Below are 22,262 nucleotides of genomic sequence, written 5' to 3' on the forward strand. Positions count from 1 at the left end.
TGGCTGTTGAATATTGATACTCCTTAATGGAATCAAGTCCATTGCAGTGCAGGTGGCATAGCTAGGTATGAGCATTGCTGAAAAAGAATCATTTTTAAACCAGAAGGCAAGAAGTCTTCACCAATATTTCCAGCTCGGTGGAGGAAAAAAACATGCACTAATGAAAAACCTCAAAAGCACACACGTGAATCCCAGAGGCCATAAAAATATTGCCTAGGGCTTCCCTGGTGGCGCAGTTGTTGAGAGTCTGCCTGCTAGTGCAGGGGACACGGGTTCGAGTCCTGGTCTGGGAGGATCCCACATACCGTGGAGTAACTAGGCCCATGAACCACAGCTACTGAGCCTGCGTGTCTGGATCCTGTGCTACACAACAATAGAGGCCGCGATAGTGAGAGGCCCATGCACCGCGAAGAGTGGCCCCCACTTGCCACAACTAGAGAAAGCCCTCACACAGAAACGAAGACCCAACACAGCAAAAATAAATAAATGAAAAAATATATATATATTGCCTACACAGGTACAGATTCTTAAAAACAAGGGATCAAGATGGCTCAGAAATATCTTCCACTGTTTATTTATTGCTATTTATAATGCTGAAAGGTCTTTCAGGGTTAGTTTTTCAGATGAGACATTACCCTGCCAGGGAAAGCAAAAGGAAATTCTTGAGAGATTGTAGGACATGGGAAAGTGGATGGGGAGAGCGTCTGAAAAGAACTGCAGTTTGAAGCAACACAGCATAACAATGACCAGGATGGGGTGAGGATTCTGAGAAAAGTGCAGGGAGGAGAAAATTCAGTTAGAAAGTTCACTATTTAAGGATGTGCACACAGACCACAGACATGGGCAATTCATATATAGCCAAAATTTCACATGTATGCTATCACTATGCAAGGAGAAATGTAAAAATGTGGGAAGTGAAATAAGGTCCCTGGTGTCAATTGTAAATGTTATCAACTTGGAAATAAGATTATACCCTGGTAGTTAAACCGGTGCAATCTACACCTAAATAATGAGATTTATCACGTGAAAAAATAACCCAGTGATCAGTCTGGAAATAATTGAGAGACCCCGAACCAGACTGCAATCTGAGAGAAGAATGGAATGAGATGGCAACTATGGAGCCTGAGAACGTAGTTGTGTGTTGCTTACTGTTTTAGGGAGGCAAGCTGAAACTTTACAGTCGGTTGAGGGTCTGGGTCCTGGATAAAGACGCTGCCATTGCTCACTCAGCACTGCCCAGTCTCTGAGATAATCATGAGCCACTAGTCTGAGCATCTAGCTCAGTGGTAATGACCATTTTATCATAAAAACACATTATTCTGGTATATACAAACCAAAAATACTGTCTGGAAATCTGTGAAAGTAGTGTTTGGCTCAGTGGGAGAGGAATTTGTAGTTAGACGGTCTACATTTGAATTTATTTCAAACTGTACACCATCTCCTGGAAAACAACAGTGTATTCTTTAGCCAAATTTAATTATATAACGAGTGTTTTCAATAATACACCATCAACCTGCCTTCATCTGTCCTTTGTCTAGCTTTACTTGTTAACTACAAAATGCAATTTTCTTCTCAGACTGTCATGAGCCTGTCCTCCATCCACTTCACACCCTGTGGACCCTGATACGGACAGGGTTGATTAATGTGTGGTTATTTTCATTAATGTTTATGAGGGGAGGGAAGCGAGGTTGTCCTAGTAGTGTAAAGAAGATAATGCGTGTGCTGTAAATAGCTGTGAGGGAGGTAGCGGTTAGGGTCAGTAATAGGGCTCAGGCGTTGGTATAAGACGAAGTGGCGGCTTCGATGATGGGGTCTTTAGAGTAGTATCCTGTGAGGGATGGTATTCCTGTGAGTGCTAAACAGCCAATGATAAGGGGGTTGTGGTGAAGGGAAGGGTTTTGTATAGCCTTCCTATTTTTCGAATGTCTTGTTCATTGTTTAGATTATGAATGATGGAGCCATATCATAAGAATAATATGGCTTTGAAAAAGGCGTGTGTGCAAATGTGTAGAAACGCCAGGTAAGGCTGGTTAAGACCAATTGTTACTATTATTAGGCCAAGTTGGCTGGAGGTGGAGAAAGCAATAATTTTTTTGATGTCGTTTTGGGTGAGGGCACAAATGGCTATGAATAAAGTGGTGAGGGCACATAGAGTAAGGGTTATTGTTTGAATGGGTTTGTTATTCTCCATTAACGGGTAGAAACGGATAAGTAGGAAAATCCCTGCTACGACTATTGTGCTTCAGTGGAGTAAAGCTGAGACTGGGCTGGGACCTTCTATTGCTGAAGGGAGTCAAGGGTGTAGTCCAAATCGGGCTGATTTTCCAGCTGCGGCTAATGAGTCCTATGAGGCGAAGATTTGAAGAGTTTTGGTTGAGTATGAAAATTTGTTGTAAGTCTCATGCGTTTATGTTAAATAAAAATCATGCTATTGATATGAGGAATCCGATATCTCCGATGAGATTATATAAGATTGCTTGAAGGGCGGCTGTATTTGCCTCTGTCCGTCCGAATCATCAGCCAGTTAGCAAGAAGGATATAATACCTACTCCTACTCATCCAATGAAGAGTTAAGAGATTGTTAGCTGTAACGAGGATGAGTATAATGATGAGGCAGATAAGTAGGTATTTGAAGAATTGGTTGATGTGGGGGGTCAGAGTGTATATATCATATTGAGAATTCCATGATAGAATACTACGGGTAGTAGTACGGGTATGAATATGAGTGAAAAGTAGTCTATTTTGAAGCTAAGTGATAGTTTAAGAGTTTGGATGGTAATTCAGTGTCAGTTTGAAATGAATGCTTCTTGGTTTGTGTGAAGAAATTTTATTATTGGGATCACGCTAGTGATGAAGGCGGAAAGGGTAATATTTTTTTACATAGTGTTGGTACTTGCTGCTTTTATAGAGGTTTGTGTTAGATATTATGATGGGGCAGTTAATATTAGTAATGTGAATAAAGCCGAGGAAGTAAATAGGCTTATTACTTTTATTTGGAGTTGCACCAATTTTTTGTTTCCTAAGACAAATGGATAACTGTTATCCTTTAAAAGTTTAAAAAAGCCACATTGTTAAGTGTGGGGGTTTGAGTTAACAGTTCTTGCAGTACTTTTTCAGTAAGAAGTTTTGATCTTCTATTACTAGCTTCAAAAACTAGTGTTCTCTTTAAACTATACTTACAATAAAGAGATCCTAAGATGATTTTGAGGTTTAGCGATAGGAGTAGTAAGGGAATAATGTGTAGGGCTATTAAGGCGTGTTCTCGTGTGAAACAGGGGGTGAGGTTGTTGATATGGTATGTTTGCCGCGTTGTGTCGTGATTAACATATATAGGGAGTAGAGAGCTGTGATTACAATATTTGTTCCTATTAGGATAATAGTGAGGTTTGATCATGAGAAAGCTGATATAATTACAAGTAGTTCTCCGATTAGGTTGATGGTAAGGAGTAGAGCGAGATTTGTTAGGCTTGCTAGTACTCATCAGGTCGCTATTAGTGGGAGAAAGATTTGTAGGCCTCGTGCTAGGATTCTGGTTCGGCTATGGATTCGTTCATAGTTCGAGTTTGCTAGACAGAATAATATAGAGGATGTAAGGCCATGGGCGATTATTAGAGCGGTAGCTCCTAAGTAGCTTCAGGGGGTTTGGATGAGGATAGCTGAGATAACAAGTGCCATGTTGCTGACTGAAGTGTATGCGATGTGTGACTTTAGGTCTGTTTGATGTCAACAGATGGAGCTGGTTATGATTATTCCTCATAAGGACAGCATGAAAAAAGGGTAAGCTATATGTTCTATTGGAGGGTTAAGAATTGATGTAATTCGTAATATGCCATAGCCTCCAAGTTTTAGTAGTGCAGCTGCAAGGACTATTGAACCTGCGATGGGGGCTTCTACGTGTGCTTTCGGTAGTCAAAGATGTAGTCCGTAGAGGGGTATTTTTACTGGAAAAGCTATTATGCAGGCTAATCATATGAGGATGTTGGATCAGGAAGTGGATAGTGGTTGGGCTCAGTGTTGTAATAATAGAAAATTTAGAGATCCTGATGTGTTTTGTAAGTATGTTAGTGCTACTAGTAAGTGGAGTGATATAAGTGTGTAAGTGTGTAAAATAGGAAGTAGAGTCCTCCATTGAGTCGTAATAATGAGCGGGTAATAATGATGAGAGTGGGGATTACTGTAGCTTCAAATATGATGTAGAATAAGATTAGTTCTGTGGCAGTGAATGTTATAATTAGAAGAGTTTGTAATGTAACTAGTATTGTAAAGTTTTTTTCAGACAAGTGGTTCTATGAGAAGGTTGGACTGGCTTGCTATTAGTATTAAGGGAAGGAGTCATATTGTCAGAATTAGGAGTGGTGTGGAAAGGGGGTCGGAAAATAATATTAGAGAGTAATTGAGACGGTTGTCGATGTATTGATTAAGATTAGGCTTGTAAAGCTGATTAGTAAACTGTGGGTTGTGGTATTAATTCAGATAGAGTTGTTTTTTGATAATCAAGTTAGGGGTATCAGTATGATGGTAGGAATGATGAATTTTAGATTGGAGATAATGATTTTGTACGTAGTCGCTGCTGGATGTGTTGGAGATTATGACTAGTAGGGTTAGTCCGATGGCTGCTTCTCAGGCTGCAAATAGTAGGAGAATAATTGGTATCATGCTGGCTAGGGTGAAGTGTGAGTTTAGGATTGTGAGAGCTGACAGAATGAATAGTGATAGTATTACGCCCTCTAAGCAGAGTAGTGCGGATATGAGGTGGAATCGGTATATTAATAATCCCGTAATCCCGTAAAGTGAAGGCTACTAGGATATTTATATGGATTAGAGACACTTGGTATTTGTGAGTTTGGATCACAGTCTAGTGAGTCGAAACCACTTGCTTTATTTTAAACTAGGTACCATATTTGTCTCATTCTAAGCCCTTTTGTGTTCATTCGTAAGCTAAGCTAGCTGCTAGTAGAGATTAAGAATAAGGTCATTGTGAGTATTATTTTTAGGTTGTTTGGGTTGCTCAGGGTAGGGGAAGTAGGAGGGCGATTTGTAAGTCAAAGAGAAGAAAGGTAATTGCTACTAGGAAGAATTTTATGGAGAAAGGTAGGCGAGCAGATCCTATTGGGTCAAAACCACATTCGTAGGTGCTTGTTTTTTCTGCGTACACGTTTAGCTGAGGTAGTGAAAAAGCTATAAATACAAATAGTAAGGCTAGAGTTGTATTTGTTAGTAGTGTTAGTAGGAGGTTTATTGTTCTTTTTCGGGGTGCACCGAAACTAACTGGAAGTCAGTTGTACTTGTTAATACTAAAAGGACTATGAACCTTATCAATAGATAGATACATAGAGAAATAGTCATACGTCTACGAAATGTCAGTATCAAGCAGCGGCTTCGAAGCCGAAGTGGTGGCTTGAAGTAAAGTGGAATTTTATTTGGCGTATAAAACAAACAATGAGCAAAGTGGATCACGGCTACAAAGAAAGTGGATCCGTATATTCCGTCTGCGATGGTGAATGGGGCTTCATAGTATTCTGATGCTTGGAGTAGGGTGAAATAACGGCCGAACATGATTGTGATGAAAAGAGCTTCAAGTATGTGTTTGCGGTTTCCGTCTATGAGACTGTGATGCGCTCAAGTGATATATACACCAGAGGCTAGTAACACAGAGGTATTGAGAAGTGGAATTTCTAGAGGACTTAGAGGGTGGATACCTGTTGGTGGTCAGCATCTGCCTAGTTCAGGAGTGGGGACAAGGCTTGAGTGGTAAAAGGCTCAGAAAAATCCTGTAAAATATAGGACTTCTGATAGGATAAATAAGATTATTCCATATAGAAGTCCTTTTTGGACAGTTGGTGTGTGGTGGCCTTGGAAAGTGCTTTCTCGGATAATATCTCGTCATCATTGATATATTGTTAAAATATTTGTTAGTAAGCTTAAAACTAGCAGGGTTATTGAGTTGAAGTGGAACCACATGATTAAGCCCGATGTTATAAGAAGTGCTGAGAGAGCTCCTGTAAGGGGTCAAGGACTGGGATTTACTATGTGGTATGAGTGGGTTTTGTGGGTCATTATGTATTGTCATGCAAATATAGGCTTACTAGTAGAGTGAATACGTAGGCTTGAATTAAGGCGACAGCGAATTCGAGGATGGTTAATAGAGTGAGGATAGTGAATGTGATGAGGGCTGTGAATAGGCTGGTACTTATTAGTTTGAGAGTTGTTTTTCCGATTAGATGTAATAAGTGGCCTGCTGTAATGGCGGTTAGTCGTACGGCTAGTGCTACTGGTTGAATAAGTAGGAAGGTGGGCTAAAGATATTTTTGCCTTATTGCGGAAACCTGTAATAACGATACCAGCTCATAGAGGAATAGTTATTCTTAAATTTATTGAGAGTTGGGTGGTAGGTGTAAATGAGTGGGGTAATATTCCAAGATGTGTAGAGACAATAAATAGGAGAAGTGAGATGAGAGTGATCAGGTTTGTCCTTTGAGGTTTTGTGTATTGATTAGTTGTTTTGAGGTAAGTTTGGTTAATCATTGTTGGATGGAAACTGTGCGATTGTTAATTAGTCGATTTGGTGTTGGGAATAATATAGTGGGGAATATAATGATTAGAGTGGTGATAGGGATACCTAGTATTATTGGGACTGTGAAAGGGGTAAATAGATTTTCGTTCATGTGATGTTTCAAGATTGTTGTAATTTGGTGTGTGTCAATTTGGGGTAGGGGGAGAAATGTTTTGAAATTTTTAGCTGGAATAGTGTGAAGAGGGTTAGGAATATAGATAGGATAGTAAGGAGTCATGTTGATGTATCCAGTTGTGGCATGTCATTAAGGGGAATTTTACGGCTCTCAACCTTTAACTAAAAAAGTTAACGCTAGTTTAGTTTCTTAATGAGGTTATAGTTATAGTTATATATATAGTTATAGTTATATAGCAGATCATTTTTCAAAGTTCTCTAGGCGAACTAGTTCGAGAACGATTGGTATGAAGCTGTGATTTGAGCCACAGATTTCTGAACACTGTCCGTAAAATAGACCTGGTCGTGTTGATATTAAAGTTGTTTGGTTTAGGCGTCCAGGGATTGCATCTGTTTTTAGGCTTAGGGAAGGGACAGCTCATGAGTGTAGTACGTCTTCGGAGGAGACTAATATTCAGATTGTTATTTGTATGGGTAGGCTCATTCGATTGTCCACTTCTAGTAATCGTAGTTCTCAGTTTTAGGTCTGAGGTTGGAATTATGTAGGAGTCGAAGTTTAGGTCTTCATTGTCGGTGTATTCATAACTTCAGTATCACTGGTGTCCTATTTTTACGGTGAGAGGGATTATTGATTTCGTCTATTATGTAGAGAATTCGTAGGGAGGGCAGGGCGATTAGGATTAAGATGATGGCTGGGAGGATGGTTCAAATAATTTCTACTTCTTGGGCGTCTATTGTATGTGTGTTAGTTTGGTTGTAAGTATTAGGGTGCTAATGTAGAGAACTATAGAGCTAATTAGGAAAACGATTATTAATGTGTGATCATGAAAGTGTAGGAGTTCTTCTGTAATAGGTGATGTTGCGTCTTGGAAGCCTACTTGGAAAGGATATGCCATGGAGATATACAGGATTTTCACATGTGATTTACCTTTGACAAAGTTATGTAAGGCTTTACTAATATCTCATTTATAAAGAAAGACAGTGGTTTTTTGGTATTTGCTTGAAACCTATTAGAGGGGCTCGATTCCTTCCTATCTTGACCATTTTGGGTTGACGTATGCTGGTTTTTCAAATGTATGGTATGGTGGAGGACACCCTTTTAGTCATTCAAGGTTTGTGGAGGTGAGGTCTACTGTTAATACCTCTCGTTTGGATGTGAATGTTTCTCAGATGAAAATTATTAGTATATCTGCTGTCAGTGAGATGAAAGAGCCTATTGATGAGATAGTGTTTCATGTGTAGGTGTCTGGGTAGTTGGAGTATCGTCGAGGTATACCGGATAGGCCTAGGAAGTGTTGCGGGAAGAATGTTAGGTTTACACCTACGTATGTAATTATAAAGTGGATTTTTGTTCCTGTTGGGTTGAGTGTATATCCTGAAATTAGTGGGAATCAGTGGACAAACCCCCCTATGATGGCGAAGACAGCTCCTATTGAAGGTACGTAGCGAAAGTGGGAGACTACGTAGTAGATATCGTGGAGAACAGTATCTAGTGATGAGTTAGCTAGGATGATGCCAGTTAGGCCACCTACTGTAAATAGGAAAATAAAGCCTAGGGCTCATATTAGAGCTGGAGATCAATTCCCTCCGTGAAGTGTTGCTAGTCAACTAAAGACCTTTACTCTTGTGGGGATAGCAATAATTATAGTGGCTGATGTAAAGTATGCTCGTGTATCTACGTCTACTCTGAATATATGATGAGCCAATACGATAAAGCCTAGGAACCCAATAGAAACCATAGCTCAAACTATTCCTATATATCCGAAAGGTTCTTTTTTCCCTGAGGTTACAATATATGAAATTATTCCGAAGCCAGGTAAGATCACAATATATACTTTGGGGTGACCAAAGAATCAAAATAAGTGTTAGTAGAGGATTGGGTCACCTCCTCCTGCGGGATCCAAAAAGGTTGTTTAAGTTTCGGTCAGTCAACAGTATGGTAATTCCGGCTGCTAGGACTGGTAGTGATAATAAGAGTAATACTACTGTAACTAGGACTGATCATACGAAGAGGGGTGTTTGGTACTGGGTTATAGCGGGTGTTTTTATATTAAAAAAGGTTGTAATGAAACTGATGGCTCCAAGGATTGAGGATATGCCGGCTAGATGTAGAGAGAAAATGGTAAGGTCTACTGAGGCTCCTGCATGTGCTAGATTTCCGGCTAGAGGGGGGTATATAGTTCAGCCCGTGCCTGCGCCGGCTTCAGGTATTCAGGATGCTATTAGTAGTAGAAAGGAAGGAGGAAGTAGTCAGAAGCTTATGTTATTTATACGGGGAAAAGCTATGTCAGGTGTCCCAATTATTAGAGGGACTAGTCAGTTTCCGAACCCACCAATTAGGTATGACCATGAAAAAAATTATCACGAAGGCATGGGCTGTTACTAGTACGTTGTAAACTTGGTCATCTCCGATTAGTTTGCCAGGTTGACCTAGTTCAACGCGAATTAATAAGCCTAGGCCAGTGCCTACTATTCCTGCTCAGGCACCAAATAACAGGTATAAGGTATCAATGTCTTTGTTGAGAATAGTCAGCGATTTATGAACATAGGTAAAAAGGCAGAGTAGGTATTAGACTGTAAATCTGAAGACAGGGATAAAGTCCTCTTTTTGCCAAGTCCTGTGGTGAATTATCATTTTGAATTGCAAATTCAAGGAAGCAGCTTCAATACTGCTGGGACTTCTCCCGCTTTTTTATCTCGTGGCGGGAGAAGTAGATTGAAGCCAGTTGACTAGGGTATTTAGCTGTTAACTAAAAGTTCGTGGGAGATGTATGCCTCCAATCTAGTGAGGATTTAGCTTAAAGTGTTTGATTTGCATTCAATTGATGTAAGGTACAGTCTTGCAATCCTTATTGGGCAGGGGTTAAGTAAATTATACTTGCGTAAGGCTTTGAAGGCTCTTGGTCTGATTTAACCTAAACTCCTATAGTAAGATGGAGAATGTTGGTGTGAGCGGTAAGAGTACTGTGGATAATACGATTGCTGTTGGTAGAAGGATTGTTCGTTTTGTGGAGTGAAATTGTCATTTTCTTTTTATGTTGTTTGTAGAGGGAAATAGAGTTATTGCTGTGGAGTAGGCGAGGTGTATGTAGAAATATAGATTGAGTAGTGCTGTGATGGCTATGAAGGTTGGTATAACAAGAATTTCGTTTTTTGTTAGTTCTTGAATAATTATTCATTTGGGTATGAATCCTGTAAGTGGGGGAAGTCCTCTTATGGAGAGTAAGGTGAGTATGGTGAGGGTTGTGATGACAGGCATTATATTTCATGTTTGGGATAATGATAGTGTGGTGGTGGTTGACTTTTGGATGAATAACATGAATATGGTGAAAGTTATTGTGATGTAGATTAGTAAATTTAGTAAAGTCAGGATTGGGTTGTACAGTAGGATAGTTGTTATTCATCCTATGTGGGCGATTGATGAGTAGGCTATAATCTTTCGGAGTTGCGTTTGGTTTAGTCCGCCTCATCTTCCGATTAGGATAGAGAGTAGAGAGAGTTAATACTAGGTGTAGATTAATTGATGGTGAGATTTGATAGAGGATTGAAAGGGGTGCAAATTTTTGTCATGTAAGTAGGATTAGGCTTGTAGTTAGGGGGACACCTCTGGTACTCAGAAGTGGAAGGGGGATAGTCCTAGTTTAATAGCTAGGGCCACTGTTAGTAGGATGGATGCTGTTGGGTTGAATAATTTTGTGATGGTTCATTGGCCGGAATGTAGTAGGTTAATGACAACTGCTAGTATGAGTAGTGTGGATGCGGTGGTTTGTGTTAGGAATTATTTAGTTGAGGCTTCTGTGGCTCGGGGGTTAGCATTTTTTAATTATGATGGGGATGATGGCTATTGTATTTATTTCTAGTGCAATTCGGGCGAATAGTCAGTGGGAGCTAATAGTTACGATTATTTTCCTAGGATGAGGATTATTAGGATAATGATGAGGATGAATGGGCTGACCTTACTTTAGATTATAGTATGACATGGTAGCACGGAGAATTTTGAATTCTTAGGGGTAGGTTAGATTCTTATTATTTTAGAAATAAGAGGGTTTGAACCTCTATTATTTACTCTATCAAAGTAACTCTTTTGTCAGACATGTTTCTTATCTTTTATGTTTGAGAGGGGATGCCTGTTGTTATAATGGGTAGTGAGACGTGTCATATACAGAGGGCTAGTGTTGGAGGAAACTTTTTCAGAGTAGGTGTATTTGTATTAGTTGATCATATCGGAATCCGGGGTCGGATGCTCGAATTCATAGGAAAGATATTGTGAGTAGTAGTGTTTTGAGAATGAGGTTTGTTGTGTGTAGTTCTGGTGTGTAGGGGTCGTGGAATGCTCCTAGAAAGAGGATAGTTGTGAATATATTTATTATGATGATGTTGGCATATTCTGCTAGGAAGAATAGGGCGAAATGGCCTGCTGCATAGTCCACATTGAAGCCGGATACGAGTTCTGATTCTCCTGTTAGGTCGAAGGGGGCCCGGTTAGTTTCTGCTAGGGTAGAAATGAATCATATTATGGTTAATGGTCATGAAGGAAAAAAATAGTCATAGTTGTTCTTGTGTGGTAGTTAGTGTGGATACGGTAAAGGAGCCGTTTATTGGAGTACTGATAGGAGGATGATGGCTAGTGTTACTTCGTATGAGATTGTGCTACTGCTCAGAGAACTCCAAATAGTGCGTATTTTGAGTTGGAAGCTCAGCCGCATCATAGGATAAACTAGACGGTTAGGTTGGATATTGCTAGCATGAATAGTACTCCTAGGTTTATGTTGATGAGGGGATATGGTTTGGGTGGGGGCTTCATACTGTGAGAGCTAAGGTTAGGGCAATTGCGGGTGCGATAATGAATATAGCGGTGGAGGATGTGGCTGGTCGTAGGGGTTCTTTAGGGAATAGTTTGCATCGGCGAATGGTTGGAGCAAGCCATGTGGGCCCACGATGTTTGGTCCTTTTCGGAATTGTATATAACCTAGAATTTTACGTTCCACTAGTGCTAGGAATGCAACAGCTCGGAAGATAGGGAGAACAGCGTTAGGATGTTAACTATAAACATTTTGTTGGGGAGAGGATTTGAACCTCTGGGTGTAAAAGTTTAACTTTTATGCAATTGCCGTACTCTGCCACCTCAACAAAGCCCTGGTCTTGGGCAGGTATATTTGCGCTAGTTTTAAGTTGAGATTGGGTCACTAATTGTTTGAAGGCGCTTGTTTGAAGTTGGCCTTATTTCTCTTGTCCTTTCGTACTGGGAGAAATGCGTAATAGAAACCGACCTGGATTACTCCTCTGAACTCAGATCACGTAGGACTTTAATCGTTGAACAAACAAACCCTTAATAGCTGCTGCACCATTAGGATGTCCTGAACCAACATCGAGGTCATAAACCCTATTGTCAATATGGACTTTAGAATAGGACTGCGCTGTTATCCCTAGCGTAACGTTCCGTTGATCAAAATTTTGGGTCAATAAGTGATACTATGCTTTGGTTTGTAGGCCTAGGCTTTAATCACTCGGAGGTTTTTTTGTACTCTGAGGTCACCCAAACCGAAACTGTCAACCCATATAAAGCTTTGTTATCCCGTGAATCTCCATAGGGTCTTCTCGTCTTATTTTGTTATCCCCGCCTCTTCACGGGGAGGTCAATTTCACTGATTAAAAGTAACAGACAGTAAAACCCTCGTGTGGCCATTCATACAAGTCCTTATTTAGAGAACAAGTGATTATGCTACCTTTGCACGGTCAGGATACCGCGGCCGTTTAACGATTTTCACTGGGCAGGCAGTGCCTCTAATACTGGTTATGCTATAGGTGATGTTTTTGGTAAACAGGCGGAGTTTTTGTTCGCCGAGTTCCTTTTACTTTTTTTAATCTTTCCTTAATACACGCCTATGTTGGGTTAACAGTGTGTTTAATAAATAATTTAGTGTTGGGTTATATTTATTAACTGTTAATTATCAGTATATTATCAGTTACTGATGTAAGTTTGTGCGAGGAGAAAAATTTCTTGTTACTCATGTTAACAGTATTACTTCTATAGTTGAATTGATTAATCCAATAGTCAGGCCAGGCGTTGATTTATTTATTGTTGAAATTAAAACGTAGTTTTGTTGTTGAGCTTGAACGCTTTCTTAATTGGTGGCTGCTTTTAGGCCAACTATGGTTTAAGTTTATAGTACCCCCTAGTAAACGTATCCATTTCTAAAAAGCTGTACCTTTATAGACTAACAATTAAATATACATTAAGACTTGATGTGGTTTTTAGTATTATTTAATGTTGAACTGAAATTCCTTTCTTGGACAACCAGCTATCACTTAGGCTCGTTAGGCTTTTCACCTCTACTTATAAGTCTTCTCACTATTTTGCCACATAGATGAGTTTGTTCTAGTTACTGCTTGTAAGTAGCTCGTCTGGTTTCGGGTAATTTAGCTTAAGGTCTCTTTGCTAAGTTATTACTAGTTAAGTCATTATGCAAAAGGTACAAGGAGTAAGCTTTGCTTTTTTTTAACTTTTAATATTTTTTTCATTTTTCCCTTATGGTACTTTCTCTATAGCGCCATTGGTGGTTAAATTTCTATCATCTCCTATACTTTAGATGTATGGTGAATGATTTATTTGATTAGTTTATGGTACTAGCGGTGGGGAGGGTATGGGCTAGGTATAGTTCAAGATATACACGGATTGTGGAATCTTCTAGGTGTAAACTAGATGCTTTGTTTATGCTATATCTTGTTTTATCCAAGCACACTTTCCAGTATGCTTATCTTGTTACGACTTGTCTCGTATAATTGCTTAGCATAGGTTAGTGAACTGGGGTTTTGCTGTGATACTGCTTGAGGAGGGTGACAGGCGGTGTGTGCGTGCTGCATGGCCTTATTCAATTAAGCACTCTGCTCTTAATATACTACTAAATCCTCCTTTAGTTTTTAGATTTCATAAAAACTTTCGTGTGGATATAAGGGGTGTTCTTATTATAGAAAATGTAGCCCATTTCTTCCCATCCCATATAGGTTACACCTTGACCTAACGTTTTTATGTATGGTAGTTATGCTTACTTTTGTTCCCTTTTAGGGTTTGCTGAAGATGGCGGTATATAGACGGAAGTAGCAAGGATTGGTGAGGTAAATTGGGGTTTATCGGTTACAGAAAAGGCTCCTCTAGAGGAATATGAAGCACCGTCAAGTCCTTTGAGTTTTAGGCTGCTGCCAGTAGTACTCTAGCGAATAGTCTTGTTTGGGGACTACTTAAATTTACGACTAAGCTTAGTGGAGTATCTAATCCCAGTTTGGGATTAGATTAGTTGTCGTGTATTCAGATTGTACTAATGTCACTTTCGTGGTTTAGCTTAGTTTTAATTATGGCTTTTTACAGCTTAATTGGGATTTGACTTTATTTTGTATGGTTCCTTAACACTCTTTACGCCGGGTCTCTATTAATTTGGGTCAATCGTATGACGGCGGTGGCTGGCACGAAGTTTACCAACCCTAGCTAACATGACTTAGTCAAACTTTCGTTCATGGCTTAATTTTTATCACTGCTGTGTCCCATGGGGGTGTGGCTAAGCAAGGTGGCGTGAGTTGTTAGTGTTGCGTGCTTGATACCCGCTCCTTTTGATCTTTGTGATTTGGAGGGCATTCTCACCGAGGTGTAGATGCTTGCATGTGTAAGTCTGTTAAGAACTAATAGAAAGGCTGGGACCAAACCTTTATGTTGATGGGGCTGGCGAAGCCCATCTAGATATTTTCAGTGTCTTGCTTTATGAAAAATTTAAGCTACATTAACCTGTGGAGTTTAAAAGATGTTCGTGTAATTTCATTATGGGGCTTGTGTCAGATAGTATTGATTACGAAAAATATATTTGTAGATCTAGGGACGAAGCTGTCTAGGGGGGTGGTGAATATCTAAGCAGATGGTCAGTTTTGTAGGGGGTGAGGGGGTTTTGATCCATTACGAGATACAGTTTTTTGAGCCCAGGGGGAATAGTGGAGTACTATGTCCTGTAACCATTAATTTAAATGCACATGTTGGTTGTGCTAGTCAAATCAAAAATACATACAAGTCCAGCTACAATTTGCTTGACTGTGACGAGACCTTTTAAGGTCATAGCTGAGTCTGTGCAGGCCCCCCCCAAACCATAAAAAATACCAAATGTATGGAATCTCAGTTATGTGTGAGCATGGGCTGATTAGTCATTAATCCATCAAGATGTCTTATTTAAGGGGAACGAGTGGGCGATTTTACGTTAAAATGGTCCTGAAGTAAAAACCAGATGTTTTATAAAGATCACCGTTAGCTACCATCCCCTATTTGAATACACCTCTGTTAGAACTGAGATCAGTTGAGAGGAAATAGAGACAGCAATGGCTGGTATTGACCGTAGAGGAGGCCACTTCATTCATTGGGTGATGCTGGGAGGAGGATAGAGTTGATAAGTATAAATGAAGCTTTTCCTCTTTGCCTTCTCCCCCAGTGTGTTTGCTCTTCCAGGGTGGCCTCCACTGGATTCAGTGTGCATCCTCAATGTGTCCTGGGCACTCAGCTGGCGATTGCAGTGTGGGTGGCCACCAGAGAGAAGACAGACACAAGAATGCTGCTGGGTAAACTGAGCTATCTAGTAGCCCTGTTGCGTTTCATGGTCCCCTAGTTACGGAAAACTAACAGCATAATGATAATTTTTAAAGTTCCGTAGTGAATATCTTGGAGATACATGTAGCTTTCTGCATTCTATGGTGATTCATCTGGAAGTTGCTAATCAGGCAGTAAAATTTAATTCCAATGCACAGTCTTCATAAGAATGTGAAATACAAAAAAAATTATTAAAAAACAGCGTTTCATTAAGCTAAGCTATTGAGTGCATAGGTCTCTGGTGAGTGAATAATAAGGAAATGAAATAACGTTTACTAGAAGTAAATACTCATGTCAGTTAAACGAACGCACCGTTATCTTCAGGTCATAGAATCTGGATAGCTTTTGACCTAAGGTACTGAGGGTATAATGTCCATTTACTGCATGAGGCTCGTCTTCCTCAGCTGTCCATCTTGGATCCACAGAGCTCCTCCCTCCTTGCTCCTCTGAACCAGTGGTCATGCTCACCGCAGACACATTAGCATTCAGACTTATTTACTGCTCTACTCTTAGATTCTGCCATTTCCACAGGGACCTCCCCTCAGGCCAACTTCTTAAGGCAGAGCCTCACCTTGATTGTAGCAGGTGCACCCTGCTCTGTTGTTAGGCATGGATACCGTATTCATTTCTCTTTTCCCCTCGGTACAGCAAGCTTCACTGGCAGTCAGCCACATCTGCTTTTTTCCACTGCATGTCGTTTTTTGTTGAGGGCCTAGACAGAATGGGTGCTCTCTATATATTTACAGAATGATTGAAAGAGTGGAAGAAAACACCTACACTCCAGTGAAATCTAGGTTGGAATAGAGGGCAGTTGAAAATAGGAAAAGATTGGCTAAAAAAGCCACTTTCTGTCATTCTTGGTCAGGTAGAATTCAAATTAATTTCCCAGATAATAAAATTTCTGTTCCTGATGAAAATCCAATACGAAAAAAATTCAGTTATATTCCTTTTATTAACCAAAGGCACACTTAGAAATTCTGTGATCAGCAACTCTAAAACGTTTTGCCTTATATGCTCCATAATCCAGTGGAGTTTATCTCAGGTATGCAAGGATTCTTTAATATATGCAAATCAATCAATGTAATAAAGCATATTAACAAATTAGAGAAAAACAATATGACCATCACAATAGATGCAGAAAAAGCTTTTAACAAAATTCAACACATATTTATGATAAATACTCCCCAGAAAGTGGTCATAGAGGGAACCTACCTCAACATAACAAAGGCCATATATGACAAACCCACAGCAAGTATGATAAGGGTGAAAAACTGAAAATATTTCCTCTAAGATCAGGAATAAGGCAAGGTGGCCCACTCTCACCACTATTATTCTACATAGTTTTGGCATATTTAGCCACAGCAATCAGAGAAGAAAAAGAAATGAAAGGAATACAAATTGGAAAAGAAGACATAAAACTGTAACTGTTTGCAGATATGATACTATACATAGAAAATCCTAAAGAGGCCACCAGAAAACTACTAACTAATCAATTAATTTGATAAGGTTGCAGGACACAACATTAATGCACAGAAATCTCTGGAATTCCTATACATCAACAACCAAAAATCAGAAAAGGAAATTATAACACTCCCATTCGCCACTGCAACAAAAAGAGTACTATACCTAGGAATAAACCTGCCTAAGGAGGTGAAAGACATACTCAAAAAACTATAAAACACTGATGAAATAAATCTGACATACACAGGTGCAGAAATATACCATATTCTGAGACTGGAAGAATCAATATTTTGAAAATTACTATACCACCCAAAGCAATCTACACATTAAAAGCAATCCATATTAAACTACCAATGGCATTCTTCACAGAACTAGAATAAAATTTTTTTAAATTCATATGGAAACACAAAAGACTCTGAATAGCCAAGACAATCTTGAGAAAGGAAAACAGACTTGGAGGAATCAAGCTGGGAAAACAGAACAGCTACATGTGAAAGAAAAAAATTAGAACAATCCCTAATACCATACATAAAAATAATTTCTAAATGGATTAAACACTTAAAAGTAAGACCAGACCCTATATATTTCTTTCTTTTTATAGAGAAACATAAGAAAAACACTCTTTTACATAAACCACAGCAAGATCTTTTTTGACCCACCTCTTAGAGTAACGGAAATATAACAAATATAAACCAAAGGGAACTAATTAAACTTAAAAGCTTTTGCACAACAAAGGAAACCATAAACATGACAAATGACAACATTCAGAATGGGAGAAAATATTTGCCAATGAAACAACAGAAGACTAATCTCCATATACAAACAGCTCATGGAGTTCAATATCAAAAAAGCAAAAATCTAGTGAAAAAAATGGGCAGAAGACCTAAATAGACATTTCACCAAAGATGACTTACAGATGGCCAAGAGGCACCTGAAAAGATGTTCAACAGCACTAATTACCACAGAAATACAAATCAGAACTACAATGAGGTGTCACCTCTCTCTGGTCAGAATGGCTATTTTCAAAAACTCTATAAACAATAAATCCTGGAAAAGATACGGTGAAAAGGGAACCCTCCTGCCCTGTTGTTGGGAATGTAAATTGATACATTCCCACCATAATAGGAACATAATGGAAATACAGTATGGAGTTTCTTTAAAAACTAAAACTAGAACCACCATATTACCCAGGAATCCCACTACTGGGCATTACCCTGAGAAAACCATAATTCATAAAGAATCATGTACCACAATATTCACTGCAGTACTTGTTTCAATAGAAAGGACATGGAACCAACCTAAATGTCCATTGACAGACGAACGGATTAAGAAAATGTAGCAAATATATACAGTGGAATATTAACTATAAAAAGAAACGAAATTATTTGTAGTGAGGTGGATGGACCTAGAGTCTGTCGTACAGAGTGAAGAAAGAGAAAAGCAAATACCGTATGCTAACACATATATACGGAATTAAAAAAAAAAAGGTTCTGATGAACCTAGGGTCAGGACAGGAATAAAGACGCAGAAGTGTAGAATGGACTTGGAGACAAAGGGACAAGGGTAAGGGGCAAGGGTAAGCTGGGACAAAATGAGAGAGTAACATTGACATACTCTACCAAATATAAAATAGCTAGTGGGAAGCAGCCTCATGGCACAGTCTTCAGCTTGGTGCTTTCTCCCGCCTAGAGGGGTGGGGTAGGGAGGGTGGGAGGGAGACATAGAGGGCAGAGATATGGGGATCTATGTATATGTATAGCTGATTCAGTTTATTATACAGCAGAAACCAACGCAACACTGTAAAGCAATTATACTTCAATAAACATGTTTCATATATATATATATATATATATAAACATATATATACATATATATATAAACTGTTCATACGAAATATCAAAATTTTTTTAAATGAGAAGACCTGAAATTTTTAAAAAGAAGAGATACCTATTACGAACAGGCATATGAAAATGCTCAACATCACTAATCATCAGCGAAATGCAAGTCAAAACCACAATGAGATATCACCTGACAGCTGCCAGAATGACTATCACTAAAACGATCACAAATAACAAATTTTGGTGAGTATGTGGAGTAAAGGGAACACTTGTACACTACTGGTAGGAATGTAAATTGGTGCAGCCACTGTGGAAAACAGTAGACCGTTTCCTCAAAAAACTAAAAATAGAACTACCTTATGATCCAGCAATTCCATTATTTAGCATATATTCAAAGAAAACTACTCTTAGAAGATACATGCACCCCAAGATTCATAACAGCATTACTTATAATAAACAAGGTATGGAAACAAAGTGTGTCCTTTAACAATGAATGAATAAGAAAGATGTGGTATGTATGCATAACTATCTATCTATCATCTATCTATACACACACACACAAACACACACAAACACACACACACACACACACACACACGAAATTTTGCCATTTGAAACAATGTGTATAGAACTCTTATGCCTAGTGAAATAAGTCCGAGAATGATAAATACTGTGATATCACCTGTATGTAGAATCTAAAAAAGGAAACAAATATGTAAAACAAAACAGAGACACAGATATAGAGAACCAACTGTTACTATGGGAAGAAAGAAGGGGGAGGAGCAAGATGGGGTAAGGAATTAAGAGATACAGACTGTTATGTATAAAATAAATAAGCAACAGATATATTGCACAGCACAGGAAATATAGCCATTACTTTATGATAACTTTAAATGGAGTAGAGTCTATAAAAATATTGAATCACTATGTTGTATACCCTGAAACTAATATATTGTAAACCAACTATACTTCAATGATAAATAATAAACACTCAATGAAAATAATATAAATATTATGCACTTCTTCATTGCCAGGGCTTTATGAAGCTGTTTACATGCTATTTTTTAATGAAACTACATCATAAGCCTATGAAGAAAGTAATATTTATCTTCATTGTAGAAATGAAGAACCAGGCTTAGAAGAATGAAATATCTGGCCCATATAGGAAAAGCAACACTTAACAAGTATTGATGGCAACATCTTGTCCATTATCTTTTGCTAATCACATTAAACTTTAGGTTCTTTATTTGCAAAATGATTTAGAAAATACATGCCTCCAATTATTTATGTAAATACTAGGAAAGATTGTATATACCTAGAGTGCTTAACTGTGGATAAATTAAGATGAGGCATTTAAAATAACGGCACATTGAATATTAAACGATTACAGCCCATCACTATGAAACATAATTTTCAAATGTTATTGTTGTATAATAGCATCAAAAATCCTATATAGAAGGACATATTTATTATTGCATGTCTGGATTATTTCCCGGAAGGAAGATTGTTAAAATAATAGATTTTTATTTCGTCTGTTGATGGAGCCCAAATCAGGCTTTTGGTTGTCATTCTAAGTTTCTCAGAGAGCATGATGCCTCTAAATGCTGATAAGACAGGCCTGATTCCAGATAGCCCTGGAAAATCTCTGGGAGCCAAAGTATATGGTAAGTACATGTCACACCCAGAGAAGCAGTGGAGTAATCCTTAAGGAAGGTTTTCTTTTGTTGTCTTTTCAGGATCAAGATGCAGGTCATTTGTGTTTTGCATCACATGATTTTGTTTAAGACGGTGTAGATGGTTTTCCCATTAGGACTACCCCAGGTAAGTCGCTGACTTGGAAACAAGGCTCCTGAAGCACTACTTCTCTAAAGTGTTGAAATATTTCTTTTTTTCCCTCATGCCCATGTGTAAGGGCCAACCAAGCAAATCACAATTACCAGATGTGCAGGGTCAAAGGAGAGGGCTTGTCTCTCTTTTTCTCCACCCTCATTTTCTTTTTTTTTTCACTATGGTTTATTACAGGATATTCTCTGTATTGTAGAGTAGGACTTGTTTTTTATCCATCCTACATATAATACTTTGCTAACCCCCTTTATTGTTTTTTTAAACATCTTTAATGGAGTATAATTGCTTTACAATGTTGTGTCAGTTTCTGCTGCATAACAAAGTGAATCAACTATAATGCATAGGTATATCCCCATATCCCTCCCTCTTGCACCTCTCGCCAACCCTCCTTATTCCACCCCTCCAGCTACCACCTTCATTTTCAATGATCAGCTATTGTCTTTCTTTGGGGAGGGTGTATTTTGTGGTAGTTTCTCTGTCCTAGACCATAGTTCAGATGTCCCTAGTTGTTTGCAGAAATTCTATAGCTTTTACTCGAGGAGAGGAGTCTTCGGGCTTAACTGAGTGGTTGAATTCAGTATTCAAATTGCTACAAACTCAACTTGTAGCAAAGGGAGATTAGTATGTTCTACTACTATTATTGCCAGATTGAGGGTTTACTTATCACAAACCTATTGCTTCTTCACTGTTCAGCCAAGTTCATTTGAAGAAATGAGCTACTTTTTTTTTTTTGTTATACGCGGGCCTCTCACTGTTGCGGCCCCTCCTGTTGCGGAGCACAGGCTCCGGACGCGCAGGCTCAGCGGCCATGGCTCACGGGCCCAGCTGCTCCGCGGCATGTGGGATCTTCCCGGACCGGGGCACCAACCCATGTCCCCTGCATCGGCAGGCGGACTCTCAACCACTGCGCCGCCAGGGAAGCCCGAACTACTTTCTTATATGTATAGCAAATCAAAATTTCAAACATTGAATAAAATAATTGAGAACAGAATATATCTATTTAAAATAGTCTATTCCAGGCTTACATTTTCATACCAATCACACAGCCACAACTACATTCCTCAAGGAGAGATGAAAAGGCAAGATCCTTTCCGCAATTTGCACTGACTTAAGAACAAATTTTAAATACTAAAATAATAAATAGATTTTAGGCTTTATGAAACTACAGAATATGAGCGTCACCAAGACCATGCTCACTTTGACACCAATTGCAAGTTTGAGAGTCCCCAGTACTATCTCAGGTTCATGATTTGTTAGGACTCAAAGAACTCAGCCAAGTCATTAGACTTATGGGTACAATTTATTACAGCAAAAGATATAGCCTAGGGCTTCTCTGGTAGTGCAGTGGTTGAGAGTCCGCCTGCCGATGCAGGGGACACGGGTTCGTGCCTCAGTCCAGGAGGATCCCACATGCTGCAGAGCGGCGGGGCCCGTGAGCCATGGCCGCTGGGCGTGCGCGTCCTCCGGACGCCTGTGCTCTGCAACGGGAGAGGCCACGACAGTGATGGGCCCACGTACCACAAAAAAAAAAAAAAAAGAACCTAGGGGTAAGATAGGAATAAAGACACAGACTTACTAGAGAATGGACTTGAGGATATGGGGAGGGGGAAGGGTAAGCTGTGACAAAGTGAGAGAGAGGCATGGACATATATACACCACCAAACGTAAGGTAGATGGCTACTGGGAAGCAGCTGCATAGCACAGGGAGATCAGCTCGGTGCTTTGTGACCGCTTGGAGGGGGTGGGATACGGAGGATGGGAGGGAGGGAGACGCAAGAGGGAAGAGATATGGGAATATATGTATATGTAT

At 39.3% G+C, this 22,262-nt stretch overlaps 1 protein-coding gene and 1 long non-coding RNA gene across 2 annotated transcripts in view; both read right to left on the minus strand.

The window, feature by feature from the left end:
- The window catches only part of GABRG3 (gamma-aminobutyric acid type A receptor subunit gamma3), a 638,302-nt gene that overhangs the window by 58,841 nt on the left and 557,199 nt on the right, over positions 1 to 22,262 (minus strand). The window lies entirely within an intron of this gene.
- On the minus strand, positions 3,306 to 11,705 carry LOC113607669 (uncharacterized). The gene is made up of 3 exons (XR_003428023.1): positions 11,695 to 11,705; positions 4,874 to 4,876; positions 3,306 to 3,401 (listed from the first exon to the last, which is right to left on the minus strand). It is a non-coding gene; the product is annotated as an uncharacterized LOC113607669 (long non-coding RNA).

Source organism: Aethalodelphis obliquidens, unplaced genomic scaffold (assembly GCF_003676395.1).
Source record: "Aethalodelphis obliquidens isolate GAN/ISIS:26980383/991018 unplaced genomic scaffold, ASM367639v1 scaffold49, whole genome shotgun sequence".
NCBI lineage: Eukaryota > Metazoa > Chordata > Mammalia > Artiodactyla > Delphinidae > Aethalodelphis > Aethalodelphis obliquidens.